At 28.1% G+C, this 13,506-nt stretch overlaps 1 long non-coding RNA gene across 1 annotated transcript; it reads right to left on the minus strand.

Moving 5' to 3' along the window:
• Positions 1-10,373: 10,373 nt before the first annotated feature.
• Positions 10,374-11,133, minus strand: LOC108345282 (uncharacterized). The gene is made up of 2 exons (XR_001833648.2): positions 10,885-11,133; positions 10,374-10,672 (listed from the first exon to the last, which is right to left on the minus strand). It is a non-coding gene; the product is annotated as an uncharacterized LOC108345282 (long non-coding RNA).
• Between the last annotated feature and the right edge of the window lie 2,373 nt (positions 11,134-13,506).

The following is a 13,506-nucleotide window of genomic DNA, read 5'->3' on the forward strand; positions in this document are numbered from 1 at the left end:
GAATCTAAAATTAATTACTCGTAAATTTTTTTTTTGTTATCTAGTCACTTGTAAAATTCCAATTAGAGCTTGAATCCAAAATTACTTACAAAAAACGAATATATTAATTTGACCGCTTTTAATTGAAAAATTGTCTAAAAATGACGAAACTGAAAAAAACTATTATAGAAGGAAACTTTCTAGTAATGTTACGTACGACAAAAACGAGTTATTTGAAAGTGTGAAAGAAAGAAAAGACCTTGCCAATGGTTTAGACATTTTCAAGCCACGTTATAACCTTAAATTAAACTCTTTTCAACATAGGTTTTTCAGCAACATGCTAGTAAAATATATGCACAATGTTGTTGATTTTATTGCTGGTTTTAAACGTGTGTACTTAGATTTTGTTGATTTATCTAACTTTTTTCCTTTTCTTTTTCTATTATAATATATACATATACATTTGGATTTTATCTTTCCATTGTGGATTTTTTTGTTTTTATTTATGTGTAAAAAGAATTAACACTAAAAAAATATAAGATTTTATTAGAAATTATTTTTTATATTATCAACGATTTTAACTCTTTGATAAATATATTTTTTGTAGTTACAAAAATTGTTAAAAAAATAGCATTGGTAAATAATTATGGATGATTTTTTTATCAAAATATATATTCCTGATTAAAAAAAAAACCCTTATGCATGACTGTTTTTGGAGAAGATAAATTTTTGCTATTAAGAATTTGTAAGTGAGAATGTTATTATGAATCTCACGTGAGAATTGAGAAAAAGTAAACAATATATATTAAACTATTAACCCACTTTATTTAATAACACAACAAAAAGTTTTAATCCAAGATTAACTCCTCTCCCAACGCACCTCAAAATATAATACTCTTATAATCTGAATGTGATGCTGTTGAAAGCTAGAAATAATTTCAATGTTAAGTTAGAATTTTCTATAAATTTATTACAATTATTTTTAATATTCTGTTTTGCTAAATATGTGTTAGTATTATAATTTATTTTATGATAATTAAATTTATTAATAATGTGATTACTTGTCTACGAGTTTTGGAAACTCAATTCATTAACATGAAAATAATATAAATTTAATTTAACCACTAAATTTATAAGGGTAGACATCTACGATTAATAAAATATTAATTAAATTTGTTTCACTGTTACTCATTATCAGATATGTTCTAAGATTTTCATTAATATTCAGTACATCAGTGAATATTTTTCAATACTTGAAACTCAAATTAATTATTTATTTTAATCTTCCAAAAGTGCTTTCCATTTTAGTATAAAAAGATTAGTTTCATCTACTTAAATATATATATATATATATATATATATATATATATATATATATATGCTTATTTTTATTAGCTTCTATTTTTTATTTTGAATAAACGGTTGTTTTATTCCTAAAATTGTATATCAAAATCATATTATATCTAAAATTAAACTAATTCTTTATCTTTTACTTTAGTCCATAAATATATGTAACTATTATCATTGATCACTATAGAATAAATATATAGTGACTTTCCTCCTTTGAATCTAACTTGCACATACATGTTTGGAATGAAACTTTGACATAATAATGTTATTTATACGATACATGTGAAAGAAATGACGAGAAAGAAAGTAGATGAAGAAGCATAAAAGATTAATAATTGAAGATCATCCCATGTAAATTGGAGGTGGAGGTGGAGGTGAAGGTTTCAAAACAGGTGGTTTCACAGTAGGTGGTTTGAATTGGACTGCCTGCGAAGGTGGAGGAGGTGCCTTTGGTTGAACACCCAACTTTCTCATCTTCAAATCTATAAATTTAAACAATTTCTCATCATCAACCAAATTTAATTACTACATTTAAATTATTTTATTTCACAATATACAGTAATTGTTTATAATTCCTGATCAGCAATAAACAGTATTTTTTTAATACAAGGACTTTTAAATTTATTATTTTAATACAAGAATTTTTTAGTCTGCACGACCAAATGGTAGTTACAAATATAACTTTCAATATTCCATAACCATAATTTCAAACCATGTTTCTACACTAAACATTACATATGCACTTTTTAATTTATTAAACATATATGTGGTTGAAATTCAAAGCAATAATTGTTAGAAGTCTTACGTCGACTAGAGATAAGATCAAATTATAATATATAAGTGAAGTACAAATCTCACGTTATAAACTAATTTTGTAAGGTTGAGTTAGACTTAAATTCAAGTGAAGGTGATTACGAGGAGAATACAGAGAGATAAAGACAGAGAAGAAAGAGTGGTCCTGCCCATCCCCAGTTTGTCTGTGTTCAAAGCTGAAACCCAAACCCAATTTATATATACAACGTCTCCTTCACAGTCACCAAACCTAAATTTTGCTTTTCTTTCAACTTTCTCAACCAAATTTCCCATAGAAAACTTGGTCAATAATGATAATAAAGGGAACGCGTTTTGGTAGCAAAAATCAACAGAAAAAATAACTAGTTTTTGTTTTTAATTTTTGCATCATTATATTACAAACATGAACTATTTATCATTTTTTTTTTCAACAATCTAAAACTAATCACTAGTATTATTTTTTTTTCTATTATCTAATCACTTGTAAAATTCCATTTATATTTTACTTAATAGAGCTTGAATCCAAATTTACTTAAAAAAACTGAATATGTTAATTTGGCCGCTTCTAAGTGAAGAATGGTCTAAAATGACGAACCAGAAAAAACTATTATAAAAGGAAACTTCGTGGTAATATTACATATATAGCTAGCTGTCTTTGGAGAAGAGAAATTTTTGCTGCTTTAAGAATGTGTAAGTCAGCATGTTAATATGACTCTCAAGTGTTGAATATAAGAAAAGTAAACAGTTTATATTATAAAAACACATTTATACAAGTTGATTAGAAACTCCACACTAATTGGGATTCATTAAATCCCTTAAATATTCATATTTCTTTTAGATCACTCAATATAGGCTTTAAAAAAAATTCATACGATTAATCGATTTAAGATTAAATTGGTATTTTTTTTTTGTTAAAATATAATCGCCCATATTTTATAAGTTGTGTTTTATTGCTTTTTCTACCATTTATATTCCTTTGTTTGATTACGAGTGCTTTTTAATTTTATAAGCTTAATTGAATTCCTTTCCTTAGATTTTACAATTTTTTTTCCCATTCTTTTTTCACAATTTTAATTCTTTAATTTTTAATTAGTTATAATATTGGTTTATTTTATTTGTGACTTTTTTTACTGGACTTAAGACGATAAAAATTGTAAAATTGGGGATGGTAACTTTTTTCCAATTTGATTTCAGTTTTTTTTTAAATCTCCAATTGAGTCCTAAGACGTACTAATTTGAATCAATTTATTTTTGTTGAGGTTGGAGGTTGAAGTGTCATTTTTTTAAACATGTCATTCTCATACCTTTGTACATGGAATATATTATTAAAAAATTTCTGAAAATTGAGACCCAAGTTAGGGTTCATCGTCTTCCTCAGACATCGACATCGTCTTCCTCAAACATCGACATTGTCTTCCTCAGACATCGAGATTGAGATAGTTGAGCTATTGTACGGTTTGAAGACTTCAAAGAACCACGAGTCTTCTTCGGAAAAGCCTGAAGCAGGTGTCAATCACTACAACGCCACTATATGTTAGTGGGTTTCAATTTATGGAAGTTTTCTCTTTTACTATTCCTTTTTCTTGTATTTTTACCTTATCTTTCATTGGCATTTTATCGGAGAAAAAGAAAATGGAAGATGACTGGGGCTTGAATGAGTTTTCGCGTTTGGAATCGGGTTGAAATTGGGTTTCCTGATTGTTGCGATTTTGGGTGTTCTCTTAAATCTTTTTGCAGTTTTGGGTCTCACGAATTGGGGGTTAGGGTTTGCAATTTGTTCTTACAAATTGAGGTTTTTGATTTTGTTTAGGAATTCTCTTTTAGGTGTTCTATTCTTGTTTTCTCAAATTGCGTTTTGGGGTCAGAGTTATGCTTCTTGTGTTCTTGATCTCGTAAGTTTCATTTGAGTTGATGATCGAGATTTTGGGATTATGGCTTTCAGGTTCTGTTTTGGAATTGGGTTCCTGTTTTGAGATAACAACAATTATTCCAGATGTTAAAGCACGATTTGGAGAAGCCAAGCGATGGCTCAAGACCAGTTGGAATGTTAAGCACTGGGAAGAAAGAGGTTTGAGATGGATCGAGACTGGTGTTGCTAGGGGGAACAATGACATCAATTGGGGCAACCAAACCACCAGGGGGAAATGCAACGACTTGTAGTGTTGGGTGGTGTTTGAATGACAGTGAGGGAGGTTGATGAAGATGTTCGCGAACTCGTGACGGCAGCACAAGGTGGTCTAGGGTGATGGCGAGGTTACAGCAAGGCGGCAGGGTGGCTGACAACGGCTAGGGTTGCCCATGGTGCTGACAGCGGCACAAACACATTCCTCTCAGCATGCCACGTGTACAAAAGTTGACACATCAACCTCCAATCTTAGCAAAAACTTTACTCCATTAAGCCAAATTAATAGCAGGAACTCAATTGATTCAAATTAACACTTTTTAGGACTCAATTGGTGATTTTAAAAATACGGGGTTCAAATTGAGAAAAACTCACATAAATAGAGCAATTAAAGGGGTTTAACCTTTTTAAAAATCAAAGTTAAATAAAGATCTAGATAAATAAACATTGAAGGTGAAAATTGCATAAAAAGAATTTCATGAGCCAAGGTAATTAAAACATAATAGACTAGAGTGAAAAATTAGAGACTAAAATTACAAATTTTATAAAATTTAGAGATTAATCTTATAATTAAGCCAATTTTATAGAACGAAATCGTACTGCCAGATCTTTGAAAATTCCACATATTTTATTGATGAATTTTAGTAATCAGTTAAATTTTATTCAAATCTATAAAATAATGAATGAAATTCATTATGAAGGAGTAAAAGTTTGTGATTTTTCATAAATTAAGATAATAATAAAAAATTATATAAAGAAATACGCTAAAAATGTTTTTCTCTTTTATCTATAGGTTCGTTAAAGAAATTGACTAAACATTTTTAATAGAATCTCTTTTTTTAATCACATTTTTTTACTTAACAAATTTTAAATTCCAAACCTTAAAATCAGTTTTAGTATTAACATTGTCAAAGCTAGTTTTAACTGCACAAAAAACATAAAAACAAAGGTAAGTGTGAACCCGAATTCCATCATTGGTTGTCTGTCTTTGAACTTCCTGTAATACTACCAATCATGGTGACAAAGGTGTCAATGCCAGCCTAATGACTGCATTATTGATTCTATATTTCTAAGAAGTCTTGTTCAAAGACACAACGAAAACATTGTTTCAGTAATGGAGGATATTTCAATCGAATATGTTCACAAAAATTAGTTTAAATACGATGGAAACTTCTTAAAAATTGGAAGGTTTTAATAGTAGTTTAGCAGGTGTCAATAGCAATACCTTTTTAAACTTCTTTATTGTCCTTTTAAAATAATAAATTATGCGGAATTCTAGATAAAATGATATATTTGTTTTCTTTTTTTTAGAAAATTGAATAGAATTAATCCATTTTTTATTCAGTTGGATTTGTTTTGAATTTTAATACAAAATAATCGAAACTAAAAAAAAATTAAATACTTCGAAATTTATTTTTCTTGTAATTTACTTTTACCTTATCATACACTCTTGCTTTGTAAGAAACCTTGAAATATATGTCTTCTTAGATTAAAAAATGTGCATCTTTCTATACTTGCTTAGCAATAAGCAATAGAAGAAATAGGAAGTATAAACGTTTCTCTCTCTTTTATCTATTTTCATACTTTAATTTTAATTAATTAATTAATTACTTTTTAAAACGACAATTTTCTTTCCTTACTCACTTTCTTTTTTTTTTCACACATCTTTTTTTATTTTTTTTGCAACCGAATATAAAATAAAAGAGACCGAATACAAATATATTTCTGACCATCTTATACCATAAAAAATATTTTTCTTAATCTCTATTTTTAATCTGTTTTAGTTTGTATATAATGTTCAAACATTATTAAGTACACACGTATATATATATAAGGCATTTCCTAGTATATGGAGGAAGCATGTATATTGTGTGGGATTTTTCTTGGACAACCAATATGGCCTTACTATAGGGGTTTCTTACTGCACCCTATGTTTTTATTCTTCCACCTCCTAATATTTCATAATACCCATAATACCCATTTGTCCTTGACTAGGATAAAAACCTAAATCAATTTTCCTTTTGAGAAGCCTCCTTGCACCTCCTTCCCATCTTCTCCCCTGCAACTCTATACTGCACAAAAACAATATTCCTAAAGTTACAATCTTATGATCATACGGTATATAAAGTATATAAAGCATTGAATCTAAATATTCCTAAAGTCACAATCTTTACATTTGAACGGTTATCATAAAAGTAAATATATGTTTCATTCCTTATCATATAAATATTATAGTAGACATAAGACATTGATGTCCATAAAAACAGAATAGATGTCTTCTGATTTCATACTATACTTTTCACATATAAACAATTCACCGTATCATCATAAGCTTTGTTCAAGTGTTACTTTAAAGTTCGCTAGTATATAATGTGTTGTCCCATTTGGATTGTTTTGATCTTTAACTCGGACGCTCCATTCCTGTCACTTTTCTTCATTCCTATTCAACTTATTTCCATGCATATTTCATCTTTCACTCAGTAGAACATGCCACCACCACCATTGAGGACAAAAAAGCTTCATGTCCAGTCATCAAATTATAAGTTTGTTTTCTCTATTATTGATCCTAACAACATTTCAAACTCTACGTAATATATTTGCACAAGTTTCTAATAGTACATGTAGAAAAACATCCTTTTTCTCTTAATTGTTATTCGTCAAATTATATCTACAACAGATAGTTCTAAACTAAAATGTTTGAAAAAGGTTAGAAATCATCTTTTGAACCATGATTGTCTTGGATCACATATCAATTAGGGTTTGGAAGAAGATAAAAAAGAAAAGTAGAGTTTTAAACTAAACGAAGGACAATGAAGAGGAATTGGGATTTACAATAATTAGTCAAAAAAATTATTTTAAAAAAATAAATAAATGTTTAGGGACGGTTTTGACTTATAAATCGTGAGAACTATTTAAGATTTCAAAAACTGCCGAAAAATAATCCTCTTAAAATATATTTTTTTTAGTGAATATATTTAAATTAGTATTTATCTCAACTCTAAATTACGGAGACTTTGAATGTAATAAACAATAGAAATAATATCATAATAAAATTTTATAAAAATATTTTTAAGAAGGAAGGAAACATTATAAAAAGTAAGATCATCAAAAGTAACCTTACATATAGAAAAGAGAAAAGATGAAACTATATTAAGAGCAACTTAAAAAAGTTACTTTCTATCATTATTTGTAGTTTTCTTTTAATTTAAGTATCTAATTAGAAATTAATCTTTGTCCATTAAATTAAATCAAAGGCAGGGTGAAAAATCCTAATAAGAATCCTAGAAGTAAATATTTAAATGCTAAATTAGAACAAAATTAGAAAAAATTGCATAGCTTATTTTGAGATTATCAATTTTAATTTTAGTGGAAGCATCAGGGAAGTAGTACTATATATATCATCTCATGACTGATTGGTGAACCTGTATATTTTTTGTAAATAATTTTTTTCAATAAAAATAAATCTTCAAAAATTTCCTAAGTTAATAAATATTATATCTATTCAATATGTAAATAAGTTTGTTTGTATTGTTTTGAGTAGGAGTAGAGTCGTATGTAGAATTTATGTATAAATGTGTTTTTTGTATTATTTAGGTCAACATAAGTAATTAGATGCTTCACTTTTTAGTTTTTATCAGGAGTGATTTTATTTGTGTGACCTTTTTTTAAAAAAAGAATTTAATATTTAAATGTTTTATATTCAAATCCTTTATGTATCTATTTGATATTTTTTACACCCATTTGAGGTATCTAATGTCTTATTTATTTATTTATATATTAGTTATTGTTGATAAAAAGAATTCTTACATGTAAAATATGTTGTACGTTTAATGAAGATGTTGAATAAGAAGAGTTCACAATGAAGCTTGATTAAAATGGAAAAATTTGTTTCTCATCGGTTTGAAAAGATGCTTTTGTAATTGTTTCCACCATAGATCAAACAAATTATATATAGCAGGCAATTTTTTTAGTGTTGTATTACGAAGCTAGACACCATCACTCTTTTTTTTTTTATCTTAATTGAAGTTATAATTAGTGTAATTCTTTTTATTATAAGCAACATGATTATATTAATAAAATGAAATCCATCTTACATTTACGCACCAAGCATTTGTGGTCCAAGAGATACAAAAGCAATAAGATATTTAGGGTTTATCCACTCCAATATGCAGATTATCCTCACAAAGAAGATAATAAATATATTAAACGTACATTAAATACTTTAACGCGTTTTGCATTCAATATATATGCCTAGTACAAAACCTAACACTGTAAACCTATATATAAGCGAAATGAGAACCAAAACTTGATTGATTCATCACGTTTTGTAGTGATGAATGATCAAACAATATTGTTTCTGTTGAATGGAATCGGGAAAAACTCTTGCTGTTTCCGTCCGGAAACATTCCTCCTCGACCGATTGGTCCTTCACCTTTCACTCTCTTTATCGTTCTCAATACAAATGGGTTCACCTTCTCCTTTGACTACTATTTATATGATTTCAGAGAATATTACCTATTAATTTACCTTTGAATGACTTTCAATGCACATATTAAATACTCGACAACGACGTCCTCATTAACTACACATTCATGAGCATTCAACTGCTATCTCCAGTCCATAGAATTAGAAGTCCGTCTGACCCAACATATTGGACTTGAGAGATTCGATCGGACATATTAGACTTGAGACACCCGATCGGATATATTAGACTTGTTTCTACTCGCTCGGCATTGTCTAAACATTCCCGGTCGGTTACCCCGCCCTTGGTATCAAATATGAAAATTTAAATGGCTGGAGGAGATGATATGATGACGATGCCGTGCAAAGAAAGAAAAAGTAATTGCTAGCTGAACAAGGAAAGATGCAAAATTAGAAGAAACTCTCATTCCAGACACATTCCAGTGAATTATTTTGAAGGCTAGATCCAAAGTTGCATATCAATAATTGATATGGAATTTATAATGCATATCAATTATAGTTATTCGAGCTTTCGGTGAAATTTCCAATAGATGATAACGACAACTACTAATGATGAAGTGGTAGGTGTTCTTCAGTATATAAGGCAACATAGGATTATTATAGTGATGATAATGGAATACGTTGTCACCTAAAGATAGAAAACTGATAAGGTATTTAGACTTTTATATATACACCACAAATGTATATTTCCATTGATTAACCACTAACATAAAAAGGTATGGGAAGAATAAAAAGAAAAAACTTCTGGGCACCCCTACATTCTACCTAAAACTTATTGTTCAAATCTGTCACTACAAATTGACTTCAGAAAAATATAGAAACAGTCAAAATATAGTATTAGAGTTGGGTAATTTGGCGTTATCACTGTTATTCGTAAGGTTACTTTTTTGAAAAGGTAAAAAGTACAATTTTTTTTCTATTAAATTTAACTTTAAATTATATAAAACGTATATGGCTCTTTGATGTTCACTACAAGATTAAAGACGACTTAACCAATTCGAATCATGATTTTCACATTTTTAATATATAAAAATATTTATGTTAATATCATATTATAGCCGTGTGTATAGTATTCATAGAGCTTGCGTCCTTCTAAACAAAAATTGTGTTCCCAAACACAACTTCATAAAAAATTATTCAACGGATTTGAAGTGAATTTAAATTATAAACTAATTTATAATCAATAATAATAATAGTTAAAATCTTAATAACTGATGTTAGAAATTAATTTTTATTTTAATTTACATATCAATTATTTTTTTTATTTATAATAAAGATTGTTTTATATATAAATAATTTTTAATTTATAAAACTATTTCTGATTCAGTTAATATATTAATTACTTTTAGTCTTTAAAATGAATTATTATTTAATGATTTTCCTTTAACTAAGCATTTAAAAAGATTGTAACACCAATATGCAGATTATCATAATGTTATGGCCAAAAGTATTTAGTGACTCCAAAAATGAAGATGGGTTTTACTCGGTTTTTCGTCCAATTTTACATCTTTTGAATGATTTCGTTCCGCTTCTCATTGTTCTATCTCTGAGAATTTCATATTATATTTTGATACATATTTTGTTCTCCAAGCAGTCGTCTCCCAAATAAATATGTTGGTGGTGTGATATATACAGAAAACCTAATATCTTTTCCCAACAAAGAAGATAGTTATATATTAAAGGGGTGCAATTACACAAACCAAACAGTAAAAAACTATGGTGAACAACATAGATTAAGCAGAAAACAATACAAAAGCAACAAAAGTTGCCTGAAACCTGGCTTATTACAAAACACGGACTAAACACCCAGAAGAAGAAGAATGTCAGAACCCTCTGACCAAATACAGCAGAAAATGAAAATTTAAATGGTTGGAGGAGGAAAAGATGGATTACTCGCAGGTGGAGGAGGTGGCCTTGGCATCACACCCAGTTTTCTCACTTTTGGATCTGCAAATCAAGATCACACCACGTTAGTTATAAACTTTTCAAGATACCTAATATGCTTCTAACTGCAACAAAATGTACTTTTACTTTACGTGGTAAACACTTTCATGCACTCATCATCTACCTAACACTGATGACAGTGATAATGATCTTACAATTCTAGACACATGTTATTCATATGTGTTTGCATATTTGAAAGAGGTAGCTACACAAACCTGCACTAACTGGAGTAAGCTGTGCAAAGAAAGAAAAGGCCATTGCTAACAGAACAAGGAAAGATACAAAATGAGAAGAAACAGTGATCCCAGCCATATTCCAGTGTATTTTGAAGGCTGAAACCAGATTGGTGTGTTGCTTGTTCGTAATCAGGCACTTTATAATGGGTTGAGCTTTCGGTGAAACTTCCAATATATGATATGAATGAGGAAGTGGTAGGTGTTCTTCACTATATTATGCAACATAACATTAATAATAATAATAATGGAAGACATACCACTTGTCCCTATAAAAAGCAATAACGCATTTAGGCAATAACACAAAAAAGGACTTCTGGCCACCCTTATACATCGATGGCTTTCATGTGGAATTTATGGAATTAGAGAAATATAATATCTTCTTTAGGAATGCCAAATTTCATTTATAAGTGTACGATATATCATTTAGAAGAATGCGGATTCAAATAACTCAATATTATATGAAACGACTTTTCATCATCTCAATATATTTCAACCAAATTTAAATACTACACTTACAAATCCTTTTATGTTACACTATTCATTTATAGTTTTGGAGGATTCAATGAGAGAGACAAACCTACAGTGACTGGAATTGGTTGCATGAAAGAAAGTGAAGGTGATTATGAGAAGAATGAAAAAAGATAGACATAGAAGAAAGAATGATCCTGCTCATCCCAGTTTGTGAGTGTTCAATGCTGAAACCCAAACCCCATTAATATACAACTTCTGCTTCACAGTCACCAACCATAAATTTTCCACCTTTTTTACCTTTCACTGAAATTTCCCGTAGAAAACTAGGTCAACAAAGATAATAAAGGGAACGAGTTTTGGTAGCAAAAAAGAACTTAAAAAATAACTTGCTTTTGTTTTTAACTTTTGCATGTTATAATATGAATTATTTATCAACATTTTTTAAGGATCTAATAAATTATATCACATGCAAAAATTTCCAATTATATTTTACTTCAAAGAGAATCCAAAATCACATTAAGAAAAAACAAATATGATAATCTGAAAAAGCTATTATAAAAGGAAAGTTCGAGGTATAATGTTATTATAAAAGCTGTTAGCAAACGGAAAAGACCATGCAAAATGGTTTAGATATTTTGAAGCCGCGTTCTACCCTCAACCTCTTATTTTTATAAGTTATGTTTTTAATTTCGTTTTCTACCATTTATATTCATTTGTTTAATTACGAGTGGTTTTTAATTTTATAAGCTTAATTATAATCTTTTCCTTAGATTTTATAATCTGTAGTTTTTTATCCTAGTTTTTTTTCACAATTTTTATTTTTTAATTTCCAATTATTTATAATATTGGTTTCTTTTATTTCTAACTTCTTTTACTATATTGAAGAAGATAATAATTGAAAAATTGGGAATGGTAGTTAGTCTAACTTGAAGTGCAACAATATATTACTTATTTGAGTACATTGTATTACGATATAATTTGATTAATTAATGTATGATAATTTCTTTGCAATTTAGTTTATTTTCCCATTATTTGTGGGTTTCTATCGTGTGTTCAATAATCATCATTTATTAGTGTAAACATAAGAGAAAATAGGTGTTGATCTATCTCAAGAAGAAAATGATTGTGCATCTATCTAGTCTTTGATTAACACTTTTGGATTTTATTACCTTTTGAAAAACTTTGTAGTTTTTATAAAGTCCCTATAGTCTCTTTGATGTGTATATACAGCTACTTTTGTTTCAGTTTATCTTTTAGAATGACTTTAAGGATAATTCTATAATATATGGATTATCTATTTTGAATTATTAAATATGTGATGTTTTTATTTTAATATAAATGCTTTATTAAAACTGGGATGTTCCAAATTTTAGTATTAACATTTACAAAGTTATTTTTATGGCACATTACTTTAAACCATAAAAAATAATTGAAGGTCAAGTATTAAGAGTGAACCCGAATTTCAGCATGGATTGTTTTGACTGTCTGCTTTGTGGATTAGTACAGACACCTTTGAAAGATCTTAAATCAATAGATATATATTTTATAAATTTTTGAAAGAAATGCAATTTAGAAGGGAAATTCAAGAGGTTTTCATGTTTTCAGATTAAGTTGATTCGAAGGGAAATTATAATTTTAGTACGCGCAATTTTAGTATGAGATGAATAATTTTATGTTTAAAATTTATGATAAATAAATATTTTTAAAATACAAATCATTTTTGAATGTATGAGTTATTTTTTAAATTTATAATAACTAGTCTATATCATCATAGAAGGATATTTTAATTATTGACAATTTAAAAAAAATGAATCAAAATAAAAATAAAGTCTGGTATTTTTTCATTCTCTTATACCTTTTCTTCTCTTAATTTTGAGAAGTTCCTTTTATTTTATGTGTGTGCTTGAATGGTTTATCTGATATTCGACATAGATGTATTAAAAAACATGGTATAGAAAAACACCAATTGATAATTATTTATGCTTATTACTGCAATTTATTATCAACTGTCCCATTTGCTCTTTCTTCTCTTAATGTCTGAAGAGCTTGTCTCCATTAAAAGAGCAATGGCAAATAAACAAGCATGAAAAGAAGGCAAAATATTTGAGAAATAAATAAATAAAAAGTTTA

The sequence above is a fragment of the Vigna angularis genome, chromosome 8, assembly GCF_016808095.1.
Source record: "Vigna angularis cultivar LongXiaoDou No.4 chromosome 8, ASM1680809v1, whole genome shotgun sequence".
NCBI classification, from domain to species: Eukaryota; Viridiplantae; Streptophyta; class Magnoliopsida; order Fabales; family Fabaceae; genus Vigna; species Vigna angularis.